The sequence below is a fragment of the Tachyglossus aculeatus genome, chromosome 1 (genome assembly GCF_015852505.1).
Source record: "Tachyglossus aculeatus isolate mTacAcu1 chromosome 1, mTacAcu1.pri, whole genome shotgun sequence".
NCBI lineage: Eukaryota > Metazoa > Chordata > Mammalia > Monotremata > Tachyglossidae > Tachyglossus > Tachyglossus aculeatus.
The window spans coordinates 167,053,133-167,078,332 of record NC_052066.1 but is presented as its reverse complement, the minus strand read 5'-3'; the positions used below and the strand labels follow the sequence as shown (position 1 = coordinate 167,078,332).

Sequence of the window (25,200 nt, the reverse complement as noted above, 5' to 3'; positions counted from 1 at the left end):
TGAATTATTTGGATTGCAAACAGAATTTTCAGCAGCCTAATTGTGCGGTATCTAGTGAAATGTTACATTAACTATCCAAGGTGAGAGGGATGTATTCAATTTCCATAACAGGTGGGATTTCATTACCAGAATCCCCAGCATCGAGTCATGGGGCCATTTCTGAATGGCTCTACCTGACTTTTCCTGTCAACAGTTAATTCCTGTCTGGGGTTGCACACTCAGGATTGATCTGATGGAGATGAGATGGGATGAGATGAAAGGATATGCAGATCCTTCAGTCAGTGGGGGCAGATGTACCCAAATGCTAAACCCTGGCAATTGTCCATTGGGAAGAAGGAGACTGGGAATAGGATTGGGGGGTGTCAAGTAACAGCGGGGCTGTTGGTTGACCACAGAATGTCATTGAGTCCACGTTTAAGATCTCCTCTCCTGTCAGGGGGAGACTTCCGGTAGTCCCACACACCCCAATTCTCCTCATTTCCCTGTCATTGGGGTATAGGTGTCACCGTTAGGAAACATGTGGAGGTCTCTAATAATAATAGTAACAGTAACAGATTTATTTCTGAAGAAATTCTGCAGCTCACTAAGAAGAGAATGCTCCCATTTGGCCCTTAAGATTTCTGCCAATCAGAATTATTTTTGCAACCCAAAATGGATATCTCCCTGCCTGAGAGAAATAACTAAGAGGTATCATTTGCCTCTTGAGAACCTTGAGGAAATCTGCAACTACTACTACTACTACTACTACTGATAATAATAATAATGGTATTTGTTAAGTGCTTACTATGTGCCAAGCACTGTTCTAAGCATTGGGGTAGATACAAGGTAATTAGGTGGGGCCATGTGGGGCTCACAGTCTTAATCCCCATTTTCCAGATTAGGTAACTGAGGCACAGATAAATTAAGGGGCTTGCCCAAGGTCACACAGCAGACAAGTGGAGGAGGCAGAATTAGAACCCGTGTCTTCTGACTTCCAAGCCCGTGCTCTTTCCACTAAGCCACACTACTTCTCAAAGTACCTAGAAAAACTAAGATTCTTGGCTGCTTGTAGGGATTATTTCTGTGGGGCTGTGATCAGGAGAAAGATTACATGAAGGTCAAAAATAGGGAATAAATGCAAAAGATTACAGTAATGATGCATGTCATGGATGAAACATTAAGATGTTTAGGGGACATTCTATGTCTATAAAACACAGGTGAGAGGAGTAGTATTCATTTCTTGTATTTAACGTTTTGTCATTACCAAAATGGCAAGACTTAAAATTTAAATTTGAGGCAGCCCATAAAGGGGAAAATTACATAATGAGCCTACAGCCAACTCTAAATCTGGACAGAATCTGAGGCCATTGTCACTTTGATGGAAAAAAAAATGCATCTCTGTGTGTTCCTCTCTTCTCTTATTTACTGTTTTCACCCTGTGTAAATCAGGGTAGCTTTGAGAAATGGCTCTGTCATGCAGCATGCACAAGAGTTGATCTTTTCACACTCTGACTTATTAATTAGGAAAATGGATGAATTGTGTATGGCAGCAAAAATAGATTAGCCTAATCCAGCAGATCCCCTCTGTGTCCTGTTCAAGCAATGGCTAGTCCAAGTAGGGGCTTAATCAGAATGTGAGTGCTAACTTAGATTTCAGAAAGGGAATCAGAAAGTCCTTTCTGTGTATCTGACTCTGCCTTAATGTGCTGTTGGATTCAGACCTAATACCTGGCCTGCTGAAGCTTCATTGGCAGTAAATCTTTCCTGTTACAGCCTCTGGATCCTAACAGAGCATCTTTGAGTGAGCACCTCTGTGAAGGTTCAGATGACCTTTTTATCAAGTGGCAGTAGAGCTGGATGGCCCAACAGCTGCTGTAAAGGGGAATTGAGTGGGAGCAAGCAAGAAGCTTAAAAAAATGAAACATTTTAAAAATCTAACGAGGCACAATTTTAGGTAATTTGGCATTGCTGAGGGTGGCTGGAAGTTAACAGTGGCTTACAGTGCAGCCTATCATGAACGGGTCAGGGATGATGAGCTTAAGTGATTACTGTGTGCACAGCACTGCCCTAAGCCCTTGTGTGGATGTAATACTATTGAGTTGGTTGACTCAGTCACTGCACATAACGGGTTTACAATCTAGAGAGGGAGACAGGTGTTAAAATAAATTTGCAGAATAAGCGTATGTATATCAGTCCTGTGGCAGTGGAATGAGTATCAACTTTCATTTACTTATTCAATTGTATTTTTCAAGTGCTTATTTGGTGCAGAACATTTTACTAAGTGCTTGGGAGAGTACAATATAACAATAAACAGACACATTCCCTGCCCACAATGAGCTTAGTCTAGAGGGGGAAACAGATATTGATATACATAAATAAATTACAGATGTGTACATACGTGCTGTGGGGTGGTGAATAAAGGGGGCAAGTCATGACAATAGAATGGAGGGAGAAAAGGATGAAGAAGAGAGGTAAAGGAATGTTTCTTGGAGAAGATTTGATGTTAATAGGGCTTAGAAGATGGGGAGAGTGATGGTCTGTCTGATATGAAAGAGGAGGGAGTCCCAGGTCTGAGAGAGGATGTGTGTAAAGGTTAGTGGTGAGATAGATGAGATCAAGGTACAGTGAATAGTTTGGTGATGAAGGAGCAAAGTGTGCTGGCTGGGTCATAGTGGAGATTAGTGAGGTAAGGTAGGAAGGGGAGAGCTGATTGCCTTAAACCGATGCTAAAGATTTTCTGTTTGACTTAGAGGTGGATCATTGGAGGCAATCATTGAGGCATTTGAGGAATGGGGAATGATGCAGACAGAGAATCATCATACCATTCCCCCTGGTATCCTTTGTTGACACAGTCAAAGCTGAATACTTAATTAAACGAACTATACATCTATGGAATTTCTTACTTATAGGGAAGATTCTTATGTTTAGAGAAGCAGCATAGCCTAGTAGAAAGAGCATGGGCCTGGCAGTCAGAAGGATCAGGGTTTACATCCCAGCTCTGCCACTTGTCTGCTGTGTGACCATTGCACAAATCACTTAACTTCTCTGTGCCTCGGTTGCCTCATCTGTAAAAGACTGTGAACCCCATGTGGGACATGGACTGTGTCCAACCTAATTAGCTTGTATCTACCCCAGAGCTTAGTACAGTGCCTGGTTCATAGTAAACACTTAACAAATGCCATAAAAATATTCTGAATACATAGCATATGTATTCAGTTGATGTTAGGTTTCGCATGTTTAGTTTGTGCATATAGCTGTACTAAGTTCTTAGGAGGGAACAGTTAGTAGACATGATTCTTGGTCCCAAGGAGTTTGCGGGCTAATGGGGATACAGATATTGGAATAAATTATTCGTGAGAGAAGAAACTGAGTATAAGCATAAGTCTGAGTAGCCTACTCTATGGTGGTTTACCAATCGTGGTGGGGCAGAGTGATGAAAGCTTCTGTTGAGGTCTTAGAGTTACTGTATTCACTCATATAATTGTTGTAATGCCATGCTTGGGCAAGGAGCAGAATTTCATGGATAAAGAGTCACATCCCTTGGCTTAAAGTACCATTTCTATACGATGATTCTCAAATCTACCTCTGCATCCCTGATCTTTCGCCTTCTCAGCAATCCCACATCTCCTCTGCTTTCAGGACATTTCTATTTGGATGTCGCACCCACACCTCAAATTCAACATGTCCAAAACAGAATTCCTCATCTTACCACTGAAACCCTTTTATTATTACAATCATCTTAATTGCTATTAATTATAATCATTTTATTTGTTGAGTGCCTGCGATGTGTCAAGGAATGTTCTAAGTGCTGGGTAGATGCAATTTAATCAGTTGGGGCACAGTCCTTGTCCCATAAGGAGCTCACAGTCTAAGAAGGAAGGAGAACAAGCATTTAATTCCCATTTTTAATAATAATGCTAATGATAATAGTGATAATTGTTAAGTGCTTACTTTGTACCGAGCACTGTACTAAGTGCTGGGGTAGATGCAAGATAATCAGGTGCCTCATGGGTCTCACAATTTAAGTAGGGGGGAGAACAGGATTGAATCCCCATTTCACAAATGAGGAAAGTGAGGCACAGAGAACTTGTGACTTGCTCCAGGTTGCACAGCTGGTAGTAGGTGGGAGTAGAATCCAGGTCCTCTGACTCCCAGACCTGCTCTCTTTCCACGAAGCCATGCTGGTCCTACCCATGTCTTTCTCATCACTGTAGATAACACCATTATCTTCCCTGTCTCACAAGCCTGTAACCTTGACATTATCCTCAACTCATATCTCTTTCTCATTCAACCCACATATTTAATCTGCCACCAAATCCTGTCAGATCTAACTTTATAACATCTTTAAAATCCACCCTTTCCTGTGCATCCAAACTGCTGCTAGGCTAATCCAAATACTTATATCCTGCCTTGACTACTGCATCAGCCTCTTTTCTGACCTCCCAACCTCCTGTCTCTTCCCACTCCAATCCAAACTTTGCTGCACACATGATCTATCAACAAAAACGTTCAGACCATGTCTCCCTACTATTCAAAAACCTCCAGTAGCTGCTCATCTACCTCCACATCAAACAGAAACTCCTCACCTTCAGCTTTAAAACATGCTAGTAACTCTCTCTTCCTCGTGTACACACACACACACACACACACACCCTTACCTCACTGATTTTTTTATTGTAATCCATCCTGCACATTTTGATCCACTAACACTATTCTACTCTTTATACCTCAACCTCATGTATCTCACCGCTGATCCCTCATTCGTATCCTCCCTCTCACCTAAAACTCCCTCCCTCTTCAGATGTGGAAGACCACTACTCTTCCCACCTGCAGAGCTTACTAAAATCACATTTCCTCCAAGAGGCCTTCCCTGTTAGGCCCTCATTTCCCTTCCTCACTGTCCCTTCAGTATCACATATGCAGTTGGATCTGTACCCTTTAAGCCCTGGATAACTTGACATTTATCCCACCCTCAGCTCCGCAGCACTTGTGTACATACCCATAATTTATTTCAGTATCTTTCTCCCATTTTAGATTGTAAGGTCCTTTTGGGCAAAGAACATGTCTACCAAATAGCTTGTATTGTCATTTCCCTTCATACAGTGCTCTGCCCACAGTAAACACTCAAATACCATTGATTGATTGAGATTTATTTTTTTCAAAAGTTTCTGCACCCAGCCAGTAATTCTGTGAATGTATATTGCATGCAGCACTTGAGAGAATGCAATAGAAAGGGCTCAGTCTCAAGTGACTTTCCTTTTCCTCTTCTCCCCGTTTTCCCTCCTGCTCAGTGTATTGCTACTCTTATTCCCCACAAAATAGCCTCCCACTGTTTGGGGCTTGTGGAAATTAAACATATATGGGAGGTGTTTATTTGAGTAAATATATTCTATTCTATTATAAGGCCATTCCCATTAGCAGCCATTTTGCAGTACAAGATGAACGCACGAAGGCCATGCAAGAGTGAGGGTGACTCAGAACAAATCATCACCACTACTGTAAAAAAACAATTCGTGTATGCCCTTCTGGGAATGAAGTATACCTCTCCCCTCTTATCTTGGTATTTGAAGAATGTTAACCTGAATGGAAAGTGTGCAAGTAAGAATCTCTATCAGGTGTACACACACATATGTGGACGCAGCATCATTGTCGAGTGTCATTTTCATGCAGAATGCCCAGTAGTTAAATTGTCTGGTTTATTAATTGAATGGCTTTCATCAAATCCCAAGGGATTACTACAAAAGGGCTCTTGCAAAACAGAATACCCATTTTGGTGCCTTGAAAATGATGCCAATGGAAGTAGCTCTGTTAACAAACAGGTGTCTCAGTTTTACTCTGTGTGAACTCAGCTTTGAGGTTAAGTTTCCAAAATTGTACCATTTCTTTCATAACTGAATCCCAGTAGTCCTAAAACTCTAGGGGATTTATAGGAGACATTTGTTTTTCCTCCCTTTTTTCAGAAAGCCCCATGGAATAAATGGAGAGAAAGCATCTCTTTCTTTTCAGCCCAGGCAATACTGGTCACCCTTTCTTTTTGAAAAGACAACTCGACCTCCTTCAGGAACTTGTTGTCCCTTCAGTGTGGCCAATTAAACTCTGAACCCAAGGAGCACTCTACCATTTACTGCATATCTGGTTCATGGCCTTCCTTTCTTCTAGGGCTGAATTAAAGACTGTGCCATTAGAGTTCATTGGTCCTTTTTATATTCTCTCTGGTGAGGAGAGAAACACACCTGGAAATGGTTCGCCTGTGGAGGTTGGAGTTAGAATGCTTTTGTGTGGCAGTAGTTTCTTCAGTATCCTAATCACATAATCTTCTTACTGGGGCAGTGGTAGTTTCTTTCCTGCAGGTTCCCGCTTTGTTGGGTCTGACTGTTAACACCAGTTGACATGAGCGGAGATTGTAGTGACGCAGTGGGTTATCACCTGGCATTATCACCACTCACAGCCTCACGAAGGTGGATAATACAATGTATTATCCACCGAAAATCTGATTTCCCCTATGGGATAAGGGAAAGTTTGACTAAGCCCAGATGAAAATTAGGTTGCCTGATAGTCACTCTTAGAAAGCTCTGGTATTTGACATGTCAGCCAAGACAGCAAGATGTTGACAGAACCCCCGAGTGTCGGCAGCCAGCTTAAAAAGCATTCTCCAAAGGGTTTTCAGTGATAGCCCTTTGATAGAAAATTAGTAATGGCTGACATCTGATTGGACCCTGAGAATTACATCATGGTTTGAAAGCCTGTTTTCTGTCCCTTAAGAGACTCTGATTAGCTGTACCGAGCACCTTGGCATTAGGGCTCACTTCTTTATCCAGCAGCATCTAAAATGAAATCAGACTTATTTCTTCAAATCCTGAGAGACCAGATTTTCAAACATCCAGAATGGAACAGCCTCACATTCCTGACACTTCCCAGGGCTCTTTGGGCATTCTTATCTGTGTTGGTCAGGGGTTGTGCCAGGATCAGTTTCTGTCTGTCTCTGTCTCAGTTGAGCCTCCCCTCCACTCTATATCCCTTCCTCAACATTAGTGGTATTTATTGAAACTGCTAGAAGCAAAGAGCTATATTGGGTGTCTGAGGAAGATACAAAAAAATTAGAAGGACTGGTTCCTGCCTTGGAAAAGCTTACAGATGAATGGCAGAGGCAAAAGATGAGAGCTGGAGAACGTGGGAAAAGCAGAAAGTCATTTAATCAACAGCAGGGTACTGTTCCGTTTCCCAAAACATTTTGGGAGGATGGCTCTAAACATTACATGAAATCGTAACGGAACTGGTGGAAGTAGAATGTCTGACCCTATCATTTATCCTGCCAACAAGCTACTTTTAGTTTGAGAAAAGAATGGACAAAGGCTAGTATTATGAGAGAAGAGACTTTCAAATATTTTGATGTATCAATATTGCAGGGGTACAAATCCAATTGGGGCTGCACACCTTTAGTAGAGGCCAAACAAAAATTAACTAGTCTCAAGACATGCCCTGTTTGGAGCAAGCATACCAGTAGAAAAATGAACTATCTTTATAGATACACAGAGTGCACATCTCATTTACCCCAATAAGTTGCTGTTGCATCATATTATTATCATTATTAGCAATAATAATGATAATAATATATTAGTAGCAGTAATAACAATAATATATTTGTTAAGAGCTTACTATGTCAAGCACTATTCTAAATACTGGGGTAGGTACAAGTTAATTGAGTCAAGTTCCTGTCCCACATGAGGCTCTCACAGTTTACGGAGAAGGAAGCACAGGCATTGACTTGCCATTTTTCAGATGAGAAAACTGAGGCACTGAGAAGTTAAGAAAATTGTCCAAGGTCACACAGCAGAGTAGGGGAAGTCGAGAAGCAGCATGGCATAGTGGGTAGAGCATGGGCCTGGGAATCAGGCAGTCATGATTTCTAATCCTGGCTCCACCACTTGTCTGCTGTGTGACCTTCGGCAGGTCACTTCACTTCTCTGTGCCTCAGTTGTCTCATCTGTAAAATGGGGATTGAGACTGTGAGCCCCATATGGGACAGGGACTTTGTCCAACCTGATTTCCTTGTATTCACCCCAGTGCTTAGTACAGTGCCTGGCATATAGTAAGCACTTAACAAGTGCCATAATAATAATAATAATAATTATTATTATTATTATTATTATTATTATTGTTGTTGTTGTTGTTAGTGGCGGAGTTAGGGTTAGAACCCAGATCCTCTGACTCCTGGGCCCATGCTTTTTTGATGAGGCCACACTGCTGTTTGATATTATGCTTCACTATCTCTATAACATGTTTATTCCACCCTGCCTGCTTGTGTGTACCCCCTTTCAGTTCAGTAGATCATGCCCAGCTATCACGATGTCTCTCCCCACTCCAGTCCATACTTCACTCTGTTGCCCAGATCATTTTTCTACAAAAACATTTGACATGTTTCCCCTCTCCTCAAGAAACTCCAGTGGTTGGCCATCCACTTCCACATCAAAAAAAATCTCCTCACCATTGACTTTAAACCATTCAATCACATTGCTCCCTCCTTCCTCGCCTCACTACTCTCCTACTACAACCCAGCCCACATATTTCACTCCTCTGCTGCTAATCTCACTGCACCTCAATCTCATCTATCGCACCACTGACCCCCCTTACCCACATCGTGCCTCTGGCCTGGAATACCCTCCCTCCTCAAATCCGAGAGACAAATTACTCTCCCACAACTTCAAAGCCTTATTGAAGGGTACATCACCTCCAAGAGGCATACCCTGATTGAACTCCCCCTTTCTCTTCTCCCACTCCCTTCTGCGTCACCATGACTTTGACCCTTTATTCACCTGCCCCAACAGGATTTATGTACATATCTGTAATTTATTTACTTATAGTAATGTCTGTCTCCTCCTCTAGACTGTAAGCTTATTGGGGGCAGGAAATGTGTCGATCATGTCTATTTATTCTATTGTACTCTCCCAAGCTCTTAGTACAGTGCACACAGTAACTGTCCAGTAAATACAATTGAATGACTGAATGATGGTGGATGATAATGGTATTTGTGAAGCACTTGCTCCATCCCAAGCACTGGAGTAGATGACAAAAAAAAATTCTATTCTTACACAATCCACTGGGCAAATTCACATTTCTGTGGACGCTACCTCAGTGCTTATGACCTATTGCCTTCCAGGACCTTGTATGCAATCTTGTCCTTTTTTTTTCTGTAGTATTTGTGAAGCCCTTACTATGTGCCAGGAATTGCATTAAGTGCTGGGGTAGATGCAAGCTAATCACATTGGACAAAGTCTCTTCCAAGAAACCTTCCCTGATTAAGCCCTCTTTTCTTCAGTTCTTCCTCCCTTCTGCATCACCTATGCACTTCAATTTGTGACCCTTGGCACTTGATAATCGCCCAGCCCCACAGCACATATGTACATATCTCTAAATTATAAATTACTTATTCATATTAATGTCTGTCTCCCCATCTAGACTGTGAGTTTATTATGGACAGGGAACATGTCTGCTAATTTTGTTGTGCTCTCCCAAGCACTTAGTACAGTGCTCTGCACATAGTAAGCACTCAATTAAAAAATGTGATTGATTTATTTAGCACTTACTGTATACACAGTGCTGTACTAAGCACTTGGAAGAGTACAATTGAATATATTCATTCAGTCAGTCATATTTATTGAGCGCTTATGGTGCGCAAAGCACTGTACTAAGCACTTGGGAAGTACAAGTCAGAATATATGGGCAGGAGCCCTGCCCTCAAGGAACCTATGATCTGGTGGGGGAGAATGACATCAAAAGCAATTACTGATAAGGGAAGTGACAAAATATAGGCTACACAATGAAGGTATTGTAGGGCTGTGAGCTGGGTGAGAACCAAAATGCTCAGGAAGTATGGAGTTATGTTCTCAGGTAATGCAGAGGTGAGGGAAAATAGGGTGAGGAGATGAGAGATTATTAGCGTGGGAAGGCTTCCTGGAAGAGATAGGATTTTAATAGGTGTCTTACTATGGGATTGAGGCTTTGAGATGGCAGTCTGTTGGACATGAAAGGGGTGGGAGTTCGAGAGAGGATAGAGGACGTGAACAAGTGGTCGACAGCAACGCAGATAAATTTCATTCATGGTGAATAGATGGCAATTAGAGTAGGTGAAGAGAGTGGGCTGAGTTGTAATGGATGAGGGGCAAGGATATCAAAAATGGGGGTAGGTGTTGGACAGATAGTCACTGGAATGATATCAAACACTGATCCACTGGCTTGTAATATTCTGTAACTCCAGCCCCTTTGGGATACAATCCAGTGTGGGGAATGAACTTGGATCCAGTACTGTCCTTGGGAATAAACATGACTCATACCATCTGAGAATTGGATACATGTAAAAATAATTGCATTATATGAATGCTGTCAGCATATTTGTTCCCTTTGTCTTGAAAAGGATGATAGTGCATTTGTCTTGAGGCCTTATACCTTTCTCTTCATTCCCTTAGACAGCTTCATTCTCTTGGAGTAGAGAACTGGTAAGTGATGTCAAGCCCTGAAAGGGCTTGTATAACATCAAAGTGAGGTGAAAGGAGTGAAGGGAGTGGAAAAATAAGAAACTATCCACAGCATTCTATTGTCAGAGCTTCTTCCAAATCACTAACATGATTTAGGGGATAGTGGGGGCATATTCAGGGTATATCCAATTAGTTACTTGATTTCCCTTATTTTTCATTAAAAGTGAAGTGAATATATGGCCCCCATTCAGGAATTGAGAGCCATGGAGGTTTAAACACCTATTGAGCTAGAAAATGAAATAAGCTGGCCACTGGCATTTCTTGCTTGCCATGTTTCCACTTAGCAGTTTGATCAGGGAACAATATCCCTGATAATCCCAGTTGAGCATCTTTTAATCAAACTATCGTATGATCGTGCAGTAATTCTGTTGTAGTACAATTGCCATATGATGTGGGTAATTACCCATAAGTGTATTCATTTTGTGTTTCTTGCCTCTTCACCCATATAATGCTCTGCTAGTCTTCAGATCTGACCAACGAGTACCTTCCTCTACAGTTTCTGTGATTCCTCCCTTCAGAATGGGAATAACAAAAATTTTGTATATAAATAAGTGACAAAGCTGAAATCTTCAGCTTCATTTCACTCAAGGCAATAGGCATCTTCAAAATCCCGTAGATGCATAGTGTTTGCTATCATATATCCTGCTCTTTTTTCTGAATTATAAAATGTTAAATCATTTTAGTTTAATTTCTTTACATTTATATTTCATTCTACTTTGAGGAAGACTCTTCGACTGTAAACTCTAAGTGGGACACATACTTTTTTTTTTCAATTTGGGGGCTTTTGTATGGTATTTAAGTGGCTACTGTATGTCAAGCACTGTACTAAGTGCTGAGGTAGATATGAGTTCATCAGGTTGGAAATAGTCCTACATGAGGCTCAAATAATTCTAAATGGGAGGGAAGATAATTCAATCCCCATTTTTTACAAATGAAGTAACTGAGACACAGAGAAGTTAAGTGACTTTTCCACAGTCACACAGAAGCAATTGGCAGAGCTGGAGTTTAAACCCAGGTACTCTGACTCTCAGGCCCATGCTCTTTCCACTAGGCAACACTGCTACTTGGGTATCTTATATGATTATCACGTATCTACCACAGTGCTTAGTACAGATTTTGGTACATAGTAAGGGCTTAGCAAACCATAAAAAAAGTTCCCTAAAATTTGGCTTTTCACAGTTGGATTTGCAACAACTAAGATGTTCTCTCTGTATTCCTGGTTGAGCAAGCCAAGATTGAGGCTGTGCATGGTATCCCACTTAGGTGATGCCATGTCACTTCATTGAGTGCTTACCAGGCACTTGGAAGATGTCACCGGTGGAACCAGCCACCAGGTAACCAGTGAGTTTGCAGATCAAAAGGTTGAAAATGGACTCACAGACTCGAGGTTATGGGTAGCAGGTTTATTAAGATTATAGCACAAATAATTTGTGAGAGGTAATCTACAAGAGCAAAGTTATTCCTAAGCCAAAAAGCAGCACGTGTACTGGCCATCAGCACAATCCCCAACTTCTAACAGCTGGTGGATTGGAAAGTAGACAACTGGTTATCTCCAGGGGCTATCTTTCAAATCACCCAGCAATTTAGCTCCCTCCCCAAGGGGATACTCACTTCTCCTTCCTCCAGTGAGGAGGTCCGATCATTCACTTGGGACCACACAGGGTACGACAGAGTGGGTGTCCCTACTCTGGGTAGAAGCATCTTACCATGTTGGTGTGACAGGGTTCCAACTTACTACAGAGTTTCTGGAGGCTCCCCTCCAGATATACCCTGCTAATTCTTGATCCTCTTCCTCTACACTGACATCAGTCAGTGGCTGTCAGGGAGTCATATTTGGGGAGGATCATGTGGCAAGACCCATTGAAATTGTCCTTATCGCTCACAGCTAGCCCCTTTGGCTTCGGTAACCTTGTGGATTTTCAGAATCAAGGGTCCCATAGTTCTTTATTACTCACTACTAGCCCTCCAGCTTCAGTGACCTAGTGGGTTTTCAGAATCAAAGGGCCCACACTTCTTTATCACTCACTGCTAGTCCTACGGCATCAGCAAACTTGTGGGTTTGGAGAATCGAGGGGCCCATAGTCCTTTATCTCTCACTAGTCCTCTGGCTTCAGGAACCTTGTGGGTTTTCAGAATCAAAACTCAGGGTATTTTCCTCGAAGTCTTAGGGGAGCGGATCCCATTGTAGGGATTAGTTGTTCCTTAGGATCTGTGACAGTTGGAGGTCTTCCTCTGACCCCCAGGTTGGATTCTAGGTTTGGGCTCTTCAGCATGCAGTAGCATTTAGAGCTGGTGAAGACAGGAAATGGCATCAAAGGTTGCAATCCTGGCTGTGATGATAGTGGCCTGGAGCCTCCTTTAGCTTCAGCTACACCTGCCAGTTGGCTCCATGTTTGTGGCTCTATCTTTGCAGTATTGACACCTGCAAGCTCTTTAGGCTTCTGCAAATGATTTCAAATGACCTTTGTGGAGTGGACTGAAATGTTCAGTTTAACCTCAGGCCTTCTTGTAATTTTTGACTTTCCACAAACTAAAACTGGAACAGGAGTGTGACAAATCTTACCACTCGGATTTTTAGCGCCATCTCCCAAGCCAAAAGGTGGTATTAACGGGCAGTTTTCAAAATTCTGGGTGCCTATTAAGATTAGTCACCTGCCATTTTATAATTCTCCCACTGCTTATCTATAATCTAACTCTTCCTCTGCTAGATTGCATTCCTTTATTCTTGGTTATCACTTCTTGAACCATATTCTATAATCCCATCCTCCTTCATCTTTAACCCATCAAAGGGCCCAAAATCGATAGGAACACCAATTCTTCCCATTTAACCCTTGATTTGCCTGTTGGATATCCCTAGGTATTTTTGTCATTCCTTACCAGTCAACTTTTGCTGATAGAAAGATCTTAGCTGTAGAATACTTTAAAAATGAATATTTTAAAAATAATAAAAAGCATATATAAGATAGCCAAAAGTCAGTGCAGTGAAGGAATAGAATTAAAAAAGTGACACCAACTTTATACTATGTGTCTTCAGTCATAACACAATTGGTGTCTGCAGACTGTGTTAAACTTGAAATATCAATCAGGCAGGACCAATTTTCTCAAAGGGATAATGATGTAAATGGGTGTGGTGGGGGAGAAGAGGAATTGGTTTCTGAACCAAGGTCAGAAACCCTATTTGTTTCTAAATCACTCAGTCTAGTGTTTGACTATTGGTAGTACTATAGCTCCAGCGATGTGTTTATATTGAGTCAGAGCAGTTGATGTGTTTATATTGTCACATTATGGTAACCTATTTTTGCTTCATCTGAAGTAAAATGAATGTGTTAGCCCTCCCTGGGAGTCTCTTCCTGGGCCTTGGCTCTTTCTTGCCAACCTCCTCAACCTCTTTAAACTTTTCTACATTCTCCTACCACCCCACTGTGGCTCTGAAATGGTTTCTTCCTTTCCTCTTGCCTTCCATACATCATTCACTCACCCTTGATGAAGTGCTGGGCTGTAGAGAGTAAATAGAGCTGGTATCATAAAGGAAGCTATTATCAGATAAACAATACTGATGTGTTGTAAAGCTGAAACAGAATGTCAATTTAGAAATGTTGTAAGTGGCATTGTTGTCACTCAAGAACTGCTTGCATAAAAAATGTTCTACAATGCTTGTCAGGAAGAAATGATTGATTCTACAAATCATCACTTTAAGGAAGTTTTGATGAGGAGTAACATTCCCATTATAAAGTTGGTAAGAGTGATGCAGGTTAAGTGATTTTCTTAAGTCAGGTAACACAAATTGACAGAATTAGTAATAGGAGCCCTGCAGCCACTGGATGGGAGCATGTGTAGTGTATGCTCACAGGAGCTTAGTACAAGTGCTCGGCACCCAGAATGGGCAGCAGTGGCAGTGGACCTGGTGTTGCAGCCCAGGCTGGTTGAGCCCAAATCTTTTTCTTCCCCAACCAACCCCAAGGTTAAAGGGGCAGCAGAAGCAACCATTCTGTGGACCAACGCAGAATGGGCCAGTTGAGCTGAGGTTGCCACCAGCACTGCTGTCACTGAAGGGTAGGAGTGACCCCATCTGTCTTCTGTCCCATCTTGGGCCAGGCTGCTCTAGCCACCACTGTTTTGATGGGGAAGGTGGTGGGGGCAGAAGATGATGTTGGCATCAGAGTTTGACCACCCTTTCCCTTCTTCCCTGCCCCCCTTATCCCCCATTTCCCTTCTTTTCCTTTTCCATCTTTTTGTCTGCCCTTTCCTTTGTTTCTCTGCCTGCCCTGGGCTCTCTCTTAGTTGTCCCTCACTTCCATTTTCCTGGATAAGCTGACCAGAATTCTAGTCACCTAAAACCATCTTTACCATGGCCCAAGACAAATGGTCTTGTAAAATTTGGAGCCTAGGGTTCCTACCCCCAAGTTTTAAGTTTTTATCAGTGACTAGGCCAGCTTGGATCAATGGTTTATATTGAGTGCTTACTGTATGCAGAGCACTGTACTAATTGCTTGGGAGAGTATAATATAATAATAAATAAATAATGATGGCATTTATTAAGCACTTACTATGTTCCAAGCACTGTTCTAAGTGCTGGGGAGGTTACAGAGTCATCAGGTTGTCCCACAGGGGGCTCACAGTCTTAATTCCCATTTGAGAGATGAGGGAACTGAGGCCCAGAGAAGTTAAGTGACTTGCCCAAAGTCACACAGCTGACAATTGGTGGAGCCGGGATTTGAACCCATGGCCTCTGACTCCAAAGCCCGGGCTCTTTCCACTGAGCCACGCTGCTTCTCATATAAGAGTTATATACTAATGTAGAGTTATACTCTAATATAAGAGTTAGCAGGCACGTTCCCTGCCCACAATGAGCTTACAGTCTAGAGGCAGAGACAGATATATAAATAAAGAATTTATAATGCATAATTTTAATTACCCTTTATAAATTGCCCCCCTTCATCTGGGAAGTGAAGATAATAATACTAATGGTTTTACTACCTTATCCACTTGTTGAAAAAACTAATGAACTTTTTGTTGTGGAGCTTGTTGAGATTCCGTGGATAGGGAAACTAGAAAAATACAGGAGGAAAGAACCAAATTTCATAATTATGAATTAGAATGTTGGCTGGAGAGCACTTCAATGGAAACCACTAGGAGTGAGTTTAATTTAATTTAGTTATTTCACACCTAGTACTCCTACCAACAGTCCTGAAGAAAATTATTTCGACAAAATCCTAGGGTGCTGGTTCCCATAATTAGTGAGCACTTTGTAGTGCCAATTCTTTCTAGGATAATACTTTCTTGGGGTTACTATTGTGTAAGGCCATTAAGTTTGTTCAAGCACAGAGAAACGTGTCATTGTTTTGTCAAGAAGCAGGCGGGCGTGAGACCTTTTGGTATTCCTACCATTTCCAAAATTACATTTCATAAAAAGTATCCTTGCATTACTGGGCGTATTCGCAGTTGGCTATTTAATTCCCTGATAATTAGAATGAATGGCTGAACAGATTTGGAGAGTAGAACTGACTGTAACTTTTTCCCTGAGCTCCTGTTTTTCAGCTTGGAGTTACATTCGCCTTTAGTTCATTTGCTTCCTTTCCCCTCTATCATATGTTTAGCTCCAAATGAAAACTCATTAGTAAAAACCAAGGGCCTCTGGCTATCACCATCCTCTGGCTATCTCCAAAGCAGAGAGATCTCTAAGCCCAATTTCAAAACAACAAAAACAGCTGTGTGTTTGATGATGTTTCTGGGCCTGAGCCCTGGATGGTTGCCTCATTTAGGGTAAGGATTTATTCTTTCTATTTCTTATTAATACCCCGAACTGGCTCACTCCTTCCCCATAAAGACATTGGTGGGGAAGTGATTTCACACTGCCTGAATTTCTGCCTTCCTGCTCTTCCATTTTGCAACTGGTTCACAAGAAGGTGCATGAAAGTCTGAAACTGGAAAGGGAAGGGAGAGTTTCACTGATGATCTAAATTAAGCTCAGCTAATTACTGGAGTGAGCCCAAATGGCTTCCTCAGAGAAAACATTATTTTTCAGAAAAGAAAAACTAAGGCAACACAAAGACCAAAACCCAAGCACAATTTTTTCCTCCTTTTATTTCCTTCAAAATTAAGGACAGGTCCCTAACCTAAGAAGGAAACACAATATAATTACTCATTTTTTATAATTATAATGAAACTGCCTTGGCTCCTCTTGGTCATTTAGAATCGCCATCTTCCCTTGTACCTGGTCTCTTTGTTGCTGGGTTTAAAATGTCTCTCCAAAGAGTCACGTCACACAAAAAAAATGCCCATAAGAAATCCCTGTTTGTGTCATGAATGCCCACCCTCCCCTTCCAGGATGCCAGCTTGGAGAGTTTGTAGAGCCCCGGTTTATTAATGTTCAACCTTTCCAGGTATATATAAAGCATGGTAGTTGTGGCTGGGGAGCAAAATTTAATTAGAGGCATTCACTAGGTGGGTGATTGTAGAACTGTGGAATCCAGGAGGCAGGGATTCAGTGTGAGTGTGGTTGATGAGAGGTATGGAAAAATAAAAAAAGAAAAACATGAGAGGGGAGGGTTCGGGAATCAAAATTCCAAGTGAAGAAAGGCAAAAAACAAAAGGAAAGAGCTAACATGAAGTGACAAGTTTTCAAAGACACAGTCAGAGAAGGAAGTTTTTCTTTTATTTTTTCTTTTGAAGAAAGCATCTTTTCTGCTGATTGAAATGTGATGATAGCAGTGACCAAAATCTAAATAGAAATAATAAAAGAACAAGGGGCTGGCTAATGAAATTAATGTAACTCTAAAGAGGTTAAAGGAAAATATTCACTCACCATGTGGTTAGTGTGAGGTTGTTGCTTCTGAAAGAATTTGCCCAGATTCTGCAGAGTAAATCAAACTTCTTCCTTTGTGAAAGCTGGGTGCGTTTTTAGTGATTAACTCTTTATGGTCCTAGGAAATCATTTAATGCCCCAGGTAGGTAATTTAATTTTGGTCCCACCAGGATTCTAGAAAGGGCTTCAGCCAAAAACTTCTCATAATAGATGCTGAAAGAGCATGCGGAGATTCCAGTAGTGTTTTTTACTCAAACCCAAATCATGGAGCATTGAAAGATTGGACAAATATTTACTTTTGTGGGCACGCTGGTGCTAGTTTAGATGTTTGGGTGATATTTTGTAACCTATATCCCACCTGAATCTTGAAGGTTTTTTTTCAATTTACTTCATCTTTTGAGGAAGGGAGGAGAGAGAAATCTAAAAAAAGGGTTTTGGTACAATAATACTTCTCATTTGATTGCCTTGAGAGGTAAGAGGCTGAAGATCTAGCAAGGAAATATATATTGAGGTCAGAGTTCAGCGGGCAGCATACAGAAAAGTAAAGTTTGACAAAAAAAATTGAGATATTGTTTTTTACCCTCGCTATGTGTCTTTCCGAAACCTTGCCAAGCATGTGCCACCGTTTCAATACAGTGATAGGAATCCCTTTAATAATAATTGCTTTAATAATCCCTTTGCTCTCCATTTCTTTCTCCTCCCTGGAGAAGGCCACCATCCTCAGCTCATGGTAGTATAAGAGGAGAGCATTGTGTGCTCCTAAATCAATTGTTGCCTATATGCAACTAATCAATTTATCCCAACACTATGTGTTCCATCATCTTCTTGATTAGCGTCATCTACTTGACACAGATCATTTGAGTAGTACTGAGTGTTCTTCATTTTTTCCTATGGGCCTGCAGGTAAAAAAGAAATTTGGTAAGGGAGCAGGTTAGATACTAAAATTCCAAAAAATAGAATGCACAACACTGGTTCAACACTTCAAGTACTGGTGTTCACAACTATTAGATTAAGGTAAAAATGTTTTCAGACTGGTAAATAATGTGCAAGAAAATAGTAATGCCTTGCCATATTTTATTCTAACTTAACGAAACCAATTTATCCACTAGCCAGGAAGATTAGAGAAGCAGCATGGCTCAGTGGAAAGAGCCCGTGCTTGGGAGTCAGAGGTTGTGGATTCTAATCCTGGCTCTGCCACTTGTCAGCTGTGTGACTGAGAAAGTCACTTAACTTCTCTGTGCCTCATTCATCTCATCTGTAAAATGGGGATGAAAACTGTGAGCCCCATGTGGGACAATCTGATCACCTTGTATCTTCCCCAGCGCTTAGAACAGTGCTTTGCACATCGTAAGCATTTAACAAATGCCATCATTATTATTATTATTGCAGTAACCAAGTGTGGGGGGGGCATGCTTCATGGAAGCATGAAGAGCAGAGTCATGTAGGTATTCTGTGGCTTGCAGTAATCTTTCTGGGAATATAAATGGTGATTTAAAGACTATTTTCATTTTTCCTATCAATTTTGTTTGGTGGCATTGCCTAAAAGCTTAGATGGCACTACCATCCTTCCCGTCTCACAAGCCCACAACCTTGGTGTCATCCTCGACTCCGGTCTCTCATTCACCCCTAACATCCAAGCCATCACCAAAACCAGCCAGTCTCAGCTCCGCAACATTGCCAAGATCCGCCCTTTCCTCTCCATCCAAACTGCTACCCTGCTCGTTCATGCTCTCATCCTATCCCGTCTGGACTGCTGCATCAGCCTCCTCTCTGATCTCCCATCCTCGTGTCTCTCCCCACTTCAATCCATACTTCACGCCGTTGCTTGGATTGTCTTTGTCCAGAAATGCTCTGGGCGTGTTACTCCCCTCCTCAAAAATCTCCAGTGGCTACCAATCAATCTGCGCATCAGGCAGAAACTCCTCACCCTCGGCTTCAAGGGTCTCCATCACCTCGCCCCCTCCTACTTCACCTCCCTTCTCTCCTTCTACAGCCCAGCCCGCACCCTCCGCTCCTCTGCCGCTAATCTCCTCACCGTGCCTCGTTCTCACCTGTCCCGCTGTCGACCTCTGGCCCACGTCATCCCCCAGGCCTGGAATGCCCTCCCTCCCAACATCCGCCAAGCTAGCTCTCTTCCTCCCTTCAAGGCCCTACTGAGAGCTCACCTCCTCCAGGAGGCCTTCCCAGACTGAGCCCCCCCTTCCTCTCCCCCTCCTCCCCCTCTCCATCCCTCCCACCTTACCTCCTTCCCTTCCCCACAGCACCTGTATATATGTATATCTGTTTGGACATATTTATTACTCTGTTTATTTTACTTGTACATATCTATTCTATTTATTTTGTTAGTATGTTTGGTTTTGTTTTCTGTCTCCCCCTTCTAGACTGTGAGCCCACTGTTGGGTAGGGACTGTCTCTATATGTTGCCAACTTGTACTTCCCAAGCGCTTAGTACCATGCTCTGCACACAGTAAGCACTCAATAAATAAAATTGATTGATTGATTGATAGATATATTGCTCTGACATGTAAGAAAGTGATCAAAATGAGCATGACCTACTCCAAAGAAAGAGAGAAAAAAACTGCTTTCTATCCAGTAAATAGCATACTCAAGTGAATGAGAATTTTGAAAGACCTTTTTCAGGTTCTTCCTTTTCCTCATCCAATTCCTTTACTTCCAGTTGGGAAGAGGAATAATTATGGTGTTAAGTGTATGCTATGTGCCAACCAGGTGCTGTACTAGCGCTAGAAAGAATATAAAATAATCCAAACACAGCCCCCACCCCCCCCAACAGGCCTCTCATTTATAATTGCCTTCTCATACTGTTCACTATGATGAATTCCAGTTATTGAGGGCAAGAAGCAATGGAGCTGAAAATTGAGGAGCAGCTACTTATGGATGTAGTTGTTGCTGACTTGTACTTCCAAAGCACTTAGTACAGCGCTCTGCACACCGTAAGTGCTCAAATAATTATGATTGAATGAATGAATAGTGTTTCCAGAGCACTGTTCTAAGTGCCGGGAGAGAATACACAGGTTGGAATTAGACATCGTTCTTTGCACCTTTTGGGTGTTGTGTGAGCCTCCTTTGACTCTTCCTATGAGTGACTTGCTCAACTCTCAATCACATCCTCTAACCACTTCCCACAATTTCCACCTATCCTCTTTCCCAACCCAATGGCAATGGGAAAGGACTGAGAACAATGTCTGAGGCATTTCATTTGTCCTGGAAATGAAGAGGTATTTTATTAGCTGAAATTATAGGACTTCTTCCCTCTGCATTGGGACTGCATGTTTGGAAATTGGGAAATAATTTGACAAGTGTGGCATTTATTAAGCTCTTATGTTTTACAAAGCCCTGGGGTAGAAACAAAATGACCAGAACAGTTGCAAACCCTGCCTCCTATGGGACTCAGAAGCTAAGAAACAGAGAGATTTAGTATCATATTGCCACTTGACAAGTGAGGAAACTGAGGCCCAAGAAGTTGTGATTGAGAAAGTCAATGGCCCTGCTGCTCGCCTGCTGGGTGACCTTGGGCAAGTCACCTAACTTCTCTGTGCCTCAGTTTTCTCATCTATAAAACAGGGATTAAGTACTTGTTCATTCATTCATTTATTGTCATATTTATTGAGCACTTAACTGTGTGCAGAGCACTGTACTAAGCACTTGGGAGAGTATAACACAACAATAAACAGGTACATTTCCTGCCCACAATAAGCTTATAGTCTAGAGGGGGAGACGGATATTAACACAAATAAATAAAATAATACAAATAAATAAATTACAGATAAGTTCATATGTGCTGTGGAGCTGGGAGGGGGGAAGAACAAATGGAGCAATTCAGGGTGATGCAGAGAGTGAGAGAAAAGGAAAGGAGGGGCTTAGTGCTTAACAAAAGGCCACAGTTACTCTCCCCTCTCCTAAAGCCTTATTGCAGGCACATCTCCTTAAAGAAGCCTTCCCTGACTAAGCCCTAAGTGCTTAGTACAGTGCTCTGCACACAGTAAGTTCTCAATAAATGTGATTGACATACTGACTATTACTTATATTATTGGTTGGAGAAGAAGGAACAGATCTGGAAACTTGGGAAGAGGAACATTTTAACAAGATTTAGGTTCTTTCTCATCTTGGTCAACTGTGCGGGTTTCTCTTAGCAGGCCACGCATGATGCCTGTCCTCTTTTTTCTGCACACCAACTCACATGAACCTTGTGGGTCCCCAAAGCCATCTGGGGTCTTTCTCTGGGCATGAATTGACATAAATTATGATGCTCTGACAAACTTTCATACCCAAGTGAATGCAGTCAGTAGCCAGAAAGCAATTTTATTGCCTTTATTTCTCTTCATTTGAAAGGTTGAAGGGCAATTGTGAAATTAAGCTTGAAAAGCTTCTGAATGGACCCCAGCTGCCACTGCTTCTGAGCATCCTAATAAAGTATTATTTTGTAAGCACCTACAGAAGCAGGACACTCTTAAACCTCTATTTTGCAATGAAAGTGGTGGGGCAGCTCCAGTGAGGGAACAGACTTTGAAGACTGAACAGCAGGCCACGATGCTGTTGGCAGAGTAACTGGGAAGGCACTCTGGACTTACCCGTGCCATCATGGCAAAAATAGCACAGAAACAGCTGGCAAGCTGTCAGGATAATCTTAAGGAGGAAATATGAAATGTCTCCACTTGGTACACCAATACAGAGCTATTTAGACAGACCAAAGAGCTAGGAAAGGGGTAATCAAGGAGGTTAACACACCCATCATCAACCTTTCATGACTATGCAAAGCCTAGATATATCTTGAGGTGTCTATTTCTGACTTCTCTTCAATCAGTGGTATTGTGTGGAGAGCACTGTATTAAGCACTTGGGAGAGTATAGTATAATAAAGTAGCATCACATTACCAGCCTATAAGGAGCTTAGTGTAGAGGAGGAGTTTACTAATCTCATTCTCACTTCTTCACTCCCGGCCAAATTCACACCCAGTTATAGAAATATATATGAATGTGTGTGTGTGTGTGTGTGTGTGTGTGTGTGTGTGTGTGTGTGTGTGTACCTACATATATATACATATGCATATGTGTGTGTGTGTGTGTGTGTGTTATCAAAAGTCACAAATATTTCACTGGGCAAGAACTTGAAAGGGAAGGAGAGGGACTAGGAAATATCCAATTTGCTTAAACCATTTGGAAAGCTTTGCTTAGCAGTAAAAATATGTGAGGTTCAATAATGCTTTGGCCTCACCAAGATACTGTTGCCTTTTGTTGATTGCAGAGCACAACTAACTACTGATTTAGGGGTCATTTTATGACTTCCGCTCCTCCTCACCATTCTCTCTGATTGATCATCAGTTCTGTTACACAGGTCATTGCAAGACCCTTAATCCTGTATCAGAGCTATCTCCTTTTTTACAGCTCCCATAAATATGGACAATTTTCCCGTTACCTTGTTGGAAATAGATTCTACTAAAGACATACACTTTTTCTTTAAATTTGAGGTTGGCTTCAGTCCAAGAGTGGTGGAGGGACCCTTGCTTCATTTGACAATATTTTGAGGGAGGAATAAAAATTACCTGAGGTAGCTGTTGAATGTTGAGAGGAGGAATAAAGATGAGTTTAGGAAAAATGTGGGTGCAGGCTGGGTAGGGAGGATGAGAGAGTGGAGGAACTGGGTCAGGGGGGACAAAAATGAGTCCACCTGTTGTTTTATATACATCAAAATGAAATCAATGACCCAAAACAAAAGGGAGCAGGTTTCTACCAGCACCCTACTCAGGAGAAAACCTCAATTTATTAGTGAAAGATTGTTGGAAGGACGGGGATTGATCTTTGCGATCAGCAGAGTGTTCATTTCTTTAACCTTTGTGATATCAAATGCCAATTGGGAAGGGATGTAATAGCAAAGAACATATATTTCAAAATAGTAGTTGAAAATCTTGGCTTGAATTGCACACGTGGGAGCATTAAACATGCTTTCCTCCCTCAATCTAAAAAACAAAGAATGAAAGAAAAGGAAAAGGTGGCCATTCCACCTTATTAGGCCATGGCTTGTGAGCCTCAGCACCAGCCAAAAATGATTCTGTATTTGCGTCCCACAGTGCTGAGCCAGCTTGGTCTCCCTGAGACTTCTTCCTGACAAGGAGGGAACCAATTTCTCCAGTCAACCATTATCACTTTCATACCATCTCTCCAAAGCTGTTCTGGGCAAGAGGGAATGTTCCCCCACATTCTTCTTCCAGATGTCCATAGCTTTACATGGTTTCTCAAAGGAAAAAAAAAAGGAGAAAATCAATCTTTCCCCAATTATTGATGGTGCTATTGCTGGGATAATTCAGCAGCTGAAAAAGCCATTGTAGCTCAAGCTAGCATTGCTTCAAATCAATCAATCAATTATATTTATTGAGCACATATTGAATGCAGAGCACTGTACTAAGTGCTTGGGAGAGTAGAGTGTAACAGAGTTGGTAGACATGTTTCAATTAGCTTACAGTCTAGAGGGGGGCAGATATTAATATGAATGAGTGAATTATGGATATGCAAATTAGTTCTGCGGGGCTAAGGATGGTGTAAATAAAAGGTGCAAATCTAAGTGCTCAGATCACATAGAAGGGAGTAGGGGAAGACGAAATAAGGGCTTAGTTGAGGAAGGCCTCTTGGAGGAAATGTGCCTTTAATAAGGCTTTGAAGGTGGGGAGAGTAAGTTTTTGTTGGATACAAAGAGGGAGGGCATTCCAGGCCAGAAGCAGGATGTGGGGGAGGGGTCAGTGGCAAGGTGGATGATATTGAGGTACAAATGATTAGGTTGGCATTAGAGGAGCAAAGTGTGTGGGCTGGGTTGCATTAAGACAACAGTGAAAAAAGATAGGTTGGAGCAAGGTGGATGAGTGCTTTACAGTCAATGGTAAGAAGTTTATGCTTAAGGAGATGATGGGCAACCACTAGAGGTTTTTAAGAAGTGGGGAAACATGTCTTGTGCTATTGAGTTGCCTCCAACCCATAGCAACACCATGGTCACATCTCTCACAGAATGCCCCACCTCCATCTGCAATCATTCTAGTAGTGTATCTGTAGTTTTCTTGGTAAAAATACTGAAGTGGTTCACCATTGCCTCCTTCCATGCAGTAAACTTGAGTCTTTCCCCTTGACTCTCTCCCATGCTGCTACTGCCCAGCTCAGAAGAGTCTTGACTTGTAGCAGATTGCCTTCCATTCACTAGCCACTGGCCAAACTAGGAATGGAATGGGTATCCCTTCGCTTGACTCTCCCTCCCAAAGTCAAGACTGGTAGAGTACTGGAAACTCTCCAGGTGTGAGCCTGAGACGGTGGGGAAACATGTAGCAGCCTCTAAAATTATACATTTGTTTTTGGGACCTTAAAGAAAATTCCATATGGTCAGGGAATGTGTTTGTTTATTGTTATGTTGTACTCCCCTAAGCACTTAGTACAGTGTTTTGCATACAGTAAGCACTCAGTAAATAAGATTGAATGAATGAATGGCACTGTTCAGCCACACTTACACGTGCTATTTTACCATCAGTTAGGTCATCTTAGAAAACCAAGAACAGCTCTATATAATCTCCCAAGCTCTTAGGACAGTGGTCTACATACTCAAAATAAACCATTGACGGTCAACTGCCATGTACCTCCTACTCCATTTTACTGTTCTAGATTTATCTTGCCTGGAGGCCCAGTGGTTTCAGCAAGATATGCCAGTTGAAGACTTTGGGTTTCCTCCCTGCCTTTCTCCTATCCCAACCCAGGTCTTTTGGAATTAGCATGGGATCAGTCTCTTGCAAGAGCACCTGTGTAGAGAAGTCCCTTTCAGCTTGATGAACTCACCCCTTATCATATGTGGAAGAAATGAATATCCTTTTTTTGTTGCTATAATTTCCCCTCT

The 25,200-nt window shown here is 41.9% G+C and overlaps 1 protein-coding gene and 1 non-coding gene across 2 annotated transcripts in view; one reads left to right on the top strand and one right to left on the bottom strand.

The window, feature by feature from the left end:
* NRXN3 (neurexin 3) overlaps positions 1-25,200 on the top strand; it is a 1,831,517-nt gene that overhangs the window by 1,612,344 nt on the left and 193,973 nt on the right.
* On the bottom strand, positions 24,490-24,627 carry LOC119938162. The gene has a single exon (XR_005454358.1). It is a non-coding gene; the product is annotated as a small nucleolar RNA SNORA7 (small nucleolar RNA).